We start from the raw sequence: 8,266 nt of genomic DNA, 5'->3' as shown, positions 1-8,266 counted from the left end.
AGTTATGGGGAGAATTGTTTATGAACAAATTCAACATTACTTAACAGACAATCATCTACTCACTATGTTTCGACATGCTTACAAACCTGGTCATTCCACCAGCTCAGCTCTCATTCATATGACAGATAACTGGTATAAAGATCTAGATGATGGGAAAGTAGTTGGGGCGGTAATCTTGGACTTTAGTACTGCATTTGATTAAATAAATCATTATCTTTTGATTGATAAACTAAAATGTTATGGATTTTCACCAGCTGCTTTGTGCTTGATGAAAAGTTATTTGCCTGTAAGAAGGCAAAAGGTTTATTATAATGGTTACTTCTCAGAGGGCTGCAACATGAATTGTGGTCTACCCCAAGGCAGCTGCCTCGGTCTCTTCTCTATTCAGTTTTCACGAATGATCTGCCACCATGTTTTATTCAGCCAGTGACAACTCCGAATTGACCAGTGTATTACAACAAGATTTGCTGAACGTTTTTGACTGGATATGTAAAAATAACATGATTCTAAATGTATCTAAATTTAATCTATGTTAACTGAAAGTAGACTGCGTTTAGTCAACAGTCCGCAACTGAATCTTTCCATAGCCAGATCAGTATTAGAACAGGTCACCCAGATTAAACTACTCGGTGTTACCATAAATCACCACTTTTCATGGTCTCAGCACATCAACTCTGTTATTAAGGAAATGGGACAGGGCATAGCTATGGCCAGGAAATGCTCTTTCTATATCACTTCTTTAATCATGAAAGATGTCATTAATGCACTATTATTATTATTATTATTAACTCATTTTGAGTATTGTTCAATCATTTGGTCAGCAGTTAATAAGACAATCCTTAACAGACTTCAGTTAGTCCAAATAAGGCGGCCAGATTAGTGTTAAAATGATCATACTACACCAGTATCGATAAAATGCATAATAAACTTTTTTTTTTTGGCTTCCTGTACAAGCTAAATTACACTACGGCTTACTTTTATTTATAAAGAAAGCAATACTGTTAAACACACCACATTTTTTCTCTGCTCAGCTGCAGTATCCAGATGAAATACATAATCATGCTACACGATTTTTAACAAACCGCAAATCTGTAACTCCTCGGGTTAAAAACAACTTTTAGAAAAACTGTTATACTAAGAGCATCTTTTAAGTGGAATAAATTGCCTTATGCAATTAGAGAACTAACTATTCCTAATTAAAAAAAACTATTTAAAAGCCTATTTAAAAAGTTTTTAATCATTGTAAATATTGTAAGAGGGCAATGTTGTGATTTGTTACTGATTTTTGTGTACTGTGCCTCAATGTTATTGATATTTATATGCTTATATTTTAACAATTGTAAAACCTCACTGTGGATTTAAGAGCCAACTTATGTGGATATCTTTGCATCTACTTTTGCATCTATATATATATATATGTGTGTGTGTTTGTGATTGTGTGTGTGTGTGGTGTGTGTATATGTATATATGTTGTGTAGACTTAGCAACTAGTCTAAAACTAAGAAACACACAAATATTAAGTTACATTTGAAAAAAAAAATCCCCATTCCAAAGTGTCATGTGACAATCTCATTGGTTTACACTGTGATGATGTCAGGAGGACACTATTAGAGTCTTAAATCCTTTGAAGTTTTTGCATAAAGAGGAGTGAGAAACAAAAATTTTCAGTTTGTTTCTTCACAGCAGTTGTGTTCGCAACCTTGAAATGTTCACCACAGAAACATTTAGAAACCTTTTCGGTGTCATCGTTTACAAACTCAAACATGTATCCAAGAAAACACCAACAAAGACAAAACGATTACTCCACCTCTCCTTCCTGGCGTGGCCGGCCAATTTCCCCAAATGGTGTCTCATCCTTCCAAAGGGCATTACAGGAAACTAGGAAGGAAAACTATGATCTCCAGAACAGAATTAAACAAATCGAAGAAGAGAAACTTCAACTGCAGGAGAAGTGCAGACAAATGGAAGCACAAAACAAACACCTGGAAGAAAGACAACAACGCCAGCCTGACATAAAAATTATTAATGAGGGCTGGGGAATCAAGTTTGGTCAAGCCCGAGAACAGATTGTTTTCCTTATTAAAGAAAACAAGCAAAAGAGCGCTGAACTAAAAGACATGTCTGACCAGCTTCAACACAGGAAAGCTGCTATTGAGAAGATACAATTGGATCTCCAGTACATGGACCAAAAGAATTGCGTGCTGCAAGGAAAGCTTGATGAAGCGGTTCCAAAAAAAATAAAGAACTCCTCCAACAGAAGGAACAACAGGACATAAAGCAAAAAGACATGCAGCACAAACTCACAGCCATTGAGGGAAAATACAAAATGCTGAAAGTAAGCTTGGATAATGCGCAAAAATAAAGACCTTCTTCAAGAGAAAGAGCAACAGCAAGAAAGATTGAATGAAGACAAACGTATTCTCCAGGACTTTGAGAGGAAAAATCAAAAATTGCAAGAATTTTGTAATGAAATGAAGTCCAAAACAAGTGAACTGGAAGGAGAAAAGGAAAAACTAGAAAAACGGTGCTCAGAGATGCAGCGTGTGATGAATCTGAGGGCGAGAAACAACGCAGAGTTCATTAGGGGGATGTTGGAATTCAACAACTTGAGGCGCAAAAACACTGAAACGGAGGCGCAAAAGGAACAACAAGAGAAAATACATGAAGTCCTGCAGTGTAAGCTTCAAGAAATCCAAAAAAGAAATCAGCAGTTAGAAGATATGCACAACAAAGCACAAGAGAGAAACGCAGACATGCGGAAGGCAAATCTAATGCAGGAGGCAACATCCAAGGAACTGAAAGAAAAGCTTGACGAAAAACAAGCAACATTAGAAGAAGTGGAGAAAAAATGCCAGAAACTTGAGAAGCAAAATGCAGAAATAATCGATGAGCTGAAAACCCTGATCCTGGAGTAAAAAGCGTTGGTGGAAGAATGTCTGAAAAAGAAGAAAAAAGGCTTCTGCTTGTTCCGGAGGAGGGACACCTGATGTAGCCTCGTCTTTCTCCACCTCTGTTCACCCCCCAACCAGTCCTGGCAGTTGACTGCCCCCTCCTGAGCCTGGTTCTGCCGGAGGTTTCTGACCAGTTAAAGGCAGTTTTTCCTTCCCACTGTCGCCTAGTGCTTGCTCAGAGGGGATTGTTGGGGTTTTCTTTCCTCTGTGTCTTTTTTTTGTTTTTACCTCATTTTACCTTGTTTCTTTAATTACTTGTTTAACTTTTTTTTCAACTTATCTAACAAAATAATAAACCAACCTTTATTGATCAGTACTGGAATGTATAGCAGTTGAAATTTTTAACAAATAAAGTTTTGTTGTTTTCTGGACATGTGCTGTGTTGGTTTAGTGTCACCAGTTTAGTCTTATAATTTTATAATCATAAGATCACACGGATGCACCCACCATCACGTCAGCTCCACCCAGGATCTGGATGGTTGATCCCAGATATCTAAACTAATCTATCTTCATTATCTCTGCTCCATGCAGCTTCACTGCTACACCTGTCTCCCTGTCATTCACACATTTGTATTCTGTCTTCCTTCTAGAGGCTGTCATTCAACTTCTCTCCAGTGCACACCTCTACATCTCTAATTTCACCTGCTCCACCAGACTAGACCCCCTTCAGATCCTCCCCTGCCACCTGTTCTTGGAACAATGACTTCCTAACCAACCGACTGTAATCGGTCTGACCCCCCACCTCAGATCACTCAGGTCCCACACCCCCAGACTCACAAACAGCTTATTCCCCCAGGCCATTTGGAACCCCCATACCCCACCCATGCCCAATCACGTTACCAATCTGAGCCATGGTCTAAGTAACCCTGATCACTGAGGCCACTCACACACAGACTCTATACTCAGACCAAGTCTTTTGCACTACTTCCAGGCTCTTTGTTGTCCAATATGTGTCTTTTCTATTGTGTGCCTTTCTCCTGTTGTGTATATTTCCCCAGTTTGTTATTTATTCCTGCTGTCTCACTATTTATATTTTGCACTGCACTGTTGGCGTGGAGCACCCACAATTTCATTATACATGTACAATGACAAAATGGGCTATTCTATTCTATTCTATTCTATTCTATTCTATTCTATCTACTCTCACTATAGATCACAATGCTGTCTGCAAACACAATAGTAAATAGAAATTCCTGCCTAACATCACCTGTCTGTCTGTCCATTATAATTGCAAACAAGAAGGGGTTTAGGGCTGAAGTCTGTCACTTCTCATGCACACTTACTATCTTTCTATCTACATACATGTCCTGCACCACGCTCACATACTTCTCTGCCACTCCTGACTTCCTAATGCAAAACCACAGTTCCTCTCTTGGTACCCTATCATTTGCTGAGTGATGACTTTCTCTAAACTTCTCCATCAACACTTTCCTCCACTGCTGGCTTGGTGCTTGCTTTCTCTCTCAGTGTGTTTGTGAGGAGGGGCTTATCGCCTACAGATTCCTGTCTGGCACACTTGGTTGTCATAATCTAATCACCTAACTGCAGTTTTTAAAGCTAGACTCTTCCACCCATTTCCTGCCAGTTGTTAAATGAGTTGTAGTGGCAACAATGTTCATGATTCTCAAATTTTCTACTTTTTTTGTGATTTACTTTACTTTTTGCTTACTTACCTGTCTGCTTTCTCACCAGTGGCATCCTACTCAGTAGTGTTAGGGTTAGGTTCAACAGAATTTGCATTTGTGTAGCCTTCAACCAACGCAGAGGCTGCAGAGACACACTTGTGTAGCCTTCCAAAAAACCAGCAGCAGGTCACCTGACGGCAGTGGTGTGAAGCGTAGGTTGAATGCTGTTCAGTTGAACAGTTAGACTGAACTGGAAAGGGAACCAAAATTAATCACAAAAAGGAAGAAGCACAAAGTTTAAGGACCTAAAAAGAGAAGAGAAGCACAGATTACAGCTACAGCAGACAATTTTTGTATTCTTTTTAACACCAGGCTTCGCTGCATGATGAAGTTCTTTGACCATTATGAGCAGTTGCCTCTAAATAACAAAGAAATTCTTAATAAAAAGTTTTAAAAAAACCCTTCATGTCCCAAAATGTACCATTTTTAAGAAAAATATTACCTTTTTGAATTTGATGGCAGAAAAACTTATAAAAAAAAACTGTGACAGGGCACTCTGCTCAAGGGCATCTTGACCCCACCTGAAAGAAGTAAATGAATCTTCCTCTGTCAGCACCCCCCTACCTCACCCCCAGTCTACTACACTACTGCAGATTCTTGTTCCTTTCAGCCTGCGGCAGGCTCGGCTATCAGCTTTTCTCATTTGAACTCATGTTCATTTCCATTTTGATTCAATTGAATGTTTCAGGTCTCATTCGGCTAATTCATCCAGATCTCTATCTGACAGCAGTGTCTCATTTCCCATCAACCTACCAACCAACCTAAGGCAGGTTTGAAAATCTGTGCACACAAATCCTAGAAGGGATGATTACCTGAGATCCTGTAAAAAACAGGTGTATGATTGACCTGAATTTGACAATAAAATTGTTTATAGCTGCAAACTCAAAGATAAATACGCTCTTATGCAGACATGGAAATTAGGGTGATTTAAAACCTTCATTTTCTGGTGCACCTTCTGCATGATAACTGCAACTGAGTTGCCATTTTCATCTAAGCAAAAATAATACAGAAGGGACACTGTGTCAGGGAAAGTAATTCAGTGAAGTGCATGTGTGTTGAGTTAACTAAAACTTTGTTAAAAAGTTGTCAAATTTCACTTTTCACTGTAGCTAATATTATGAGATGTCGTAATCAGTAACCACTTATTCCAATTCTGTAAAGTCCTTTATAAAGGGCACCTTCAGGTGAAGTACAATTTGTTACTAAATTAAAGTAAGACTTTAAAGACCAAACTTGCAATAGAAAAATATATTAAAAGTTAATATACATAATAAGCAAACAAAGACATTTATGATTGGTATGTTAGCGGAGATCTTTGGATGGCCAGCACCCAGAAAAGAGCCAGCAGTTCTTTTAGTTACTATTTTGAGTTTTGTTTGATTAGTGCAATTCAGACTCAGAGTTTGAACCTGTGAGTTCACTGTTAGTTCTGAGCTACATGTAAATAGTCTTTTTGCACATAGTGAGAATATGCTGAAAATATTGAGCACTTTAGTGCAGATTACTAGGAGTGAGAAGAGCTTTTTCGTGAAGCTTTAACTTTGTGGCTAGCAGGATTAGGACCAAGATGCAGGACTCAGGAGAAAAGGAATGAACTCAAAACTCAGCTTTATTGCCAGTAATTCACAGGAAACAAACTAAATCATACGCGGAGTAGATCAGGAGTAAACAAACTGGAAACACACAAACTTAAGAGAGGACGTGACAAAGGGCAAGGGGAGACACAGACAGTATATACACAAGGTAATGAGGCTAGGAGAAAACAGGTGGGAAACACAGTGGGCAGAAATTAGGGGGCATGAGACAAAGAGAAAATAAATTAGGAGATAGCTTGCACTGAGACAAAGACTCTAACATGTGAACTCCAGGCACAAATAACACATAGACATAAAAATACAAGAATAACATAATAAACAGAAGCCCGTAACTAATAAAGAACCAGAACACAAAGCCTTGACAAAACCCACAAAACTCAAGACATAGAAACCATGACGATTTTGGTTGAACACCTATTCATCATGTTTTCTTGGTTAGGGGTAGAGAATTATTTGGTCCCCTTCTTTTTTTGTTAGAGAAACTATGATTAGAAGCTTTTGTTAGTGGTTCCATTTCTTGAATTGGTGTGTGCTGCTTGTCCTTTCTTATGTGGGAATAATGGGGAGTCGCAAAGTATGTCATATCTAGGTCCCCTTCAGGCTGGGGACATAACGTAAGGATCGCCACACTTGAAATGTCACTTGTAGAGGCCTACATTAGATTTAAATTGATATGTTTCATTGATAAATACAGAGAACAGTGTTGGAAAGAGCTGCGATGAAGTAATACTGCTTATTTTTCATACTGCTGTCTCTATGCAACAAAGAAGGAGGGCGATGTGTGCGTGTGTGACTCTGACAGCCCATCTCACAGCTGGGATACCCAGTCCTCAGGAGTGTGGCGTTCAAGCCGTGGGGGCGCTGGTTATTTTGGGAACCACCGAGGAGGAAGTGCTTATTTTTGCCGCCATCCAAGCCCCCCACCACCAATCACAGCCCGCCTTCCCCTCACCTTTTCCCCTGCCTCCCGCCGTCTGACAGCTCCCCTTGTTAATTTGCACAACCTCAATTAGCCTTCAGCGGGGAGAATAAAGGAAGTGGTCAGACAAAATCCCTTTAAAGGGTCTATTCATTGTAGACAAGGAGAGTGCGTGGGGTGGGAGGGTGGTGGTGGTGGTGGTGTGTGGACGGGATAAAAATACATCTGAGACTGAACGTGTGTTTGATGTTTGCACCATGCAGCAGCGAGGCGGTTCAACCTCTAAACGGGGAACTGGTCTTTGAAATGAGACCTGTGATGTCAAACGCCACTATCATTGAAAAAATCTATCTGTTATATATGTATATACACATATATACACACTACCTGAAAGTATTAATTCTTCACAGAGAAAAATTATAACCTGGTAAATGAGCACTAGGTGACTTTAGGTTTACAAGCCAGGGTCCCTTGATGATTTCACCTATTAGGGAGGGCAGGAAAGCAAGGTCAAAGTTGGATATTCATTATCAAAGTTGTAGACATATACACTGTGCAAATTGGTGTGAGTCTCACCGTCTCATCTGCATGAAGTTTTGAATTAAAAACAAAAACAAAAAAGAAACAATTTTTATATATCTGGAAAGTAATCAGTTTGGGACTAAAGAAAGGATATGGAAGTAACTTAGAACTTAACTCACTGCCAGTTCTGGTTATTTCATACGATTTGTTGAAACATTTGTTTTTATGCAAAAAATTGCCATTGATGTGAGCAATCATAATTGTAACTATGGCTTACCTTCTGTAAAATGTAAGTTGATTGATAGAACTAGTATCTAGTACATAAAGCAGCCAAATTTCAGTCTTCCTGAGTCACATATCAAACATTGGGTTGTACCTAAACACAACCCAATGACAATTTTGTCGGGTAATGCTGTGCGAGGTGTGGTGGAAGATTGAGCACCCGAGTGGGGGATGTGTTAGACGAAGGTTAAACATAAAATCGAGTGTTTATTCCAGAAAAAGAACAAGTACAGTTGGTCCAGAAGGAGATAACAAAAATTCATAAGGCACAAGGAACCACAGGGAAAAACATTGGGAACAGCACAGCTGTTG

Source organism: Pelmatolapia mariae, linkage group LG16_19 (genome assembly GCF_036321145.2).
Source record: "Pelmatolapia mariae isolate MD_Pm_ZW linkage group LG16_19, Pm_UMD_F_2, whole genome shotgun sequence".
Taxonomy (NCBI): Eukaryota; Metazoa; Chordata; class Actinopteri; order Cichliformes; family Cichlidae; genus Pelmatolapia; species Pelmatolapia mariae.
This window is presented reverse-complemented; position numbering follows the sequence as displayed.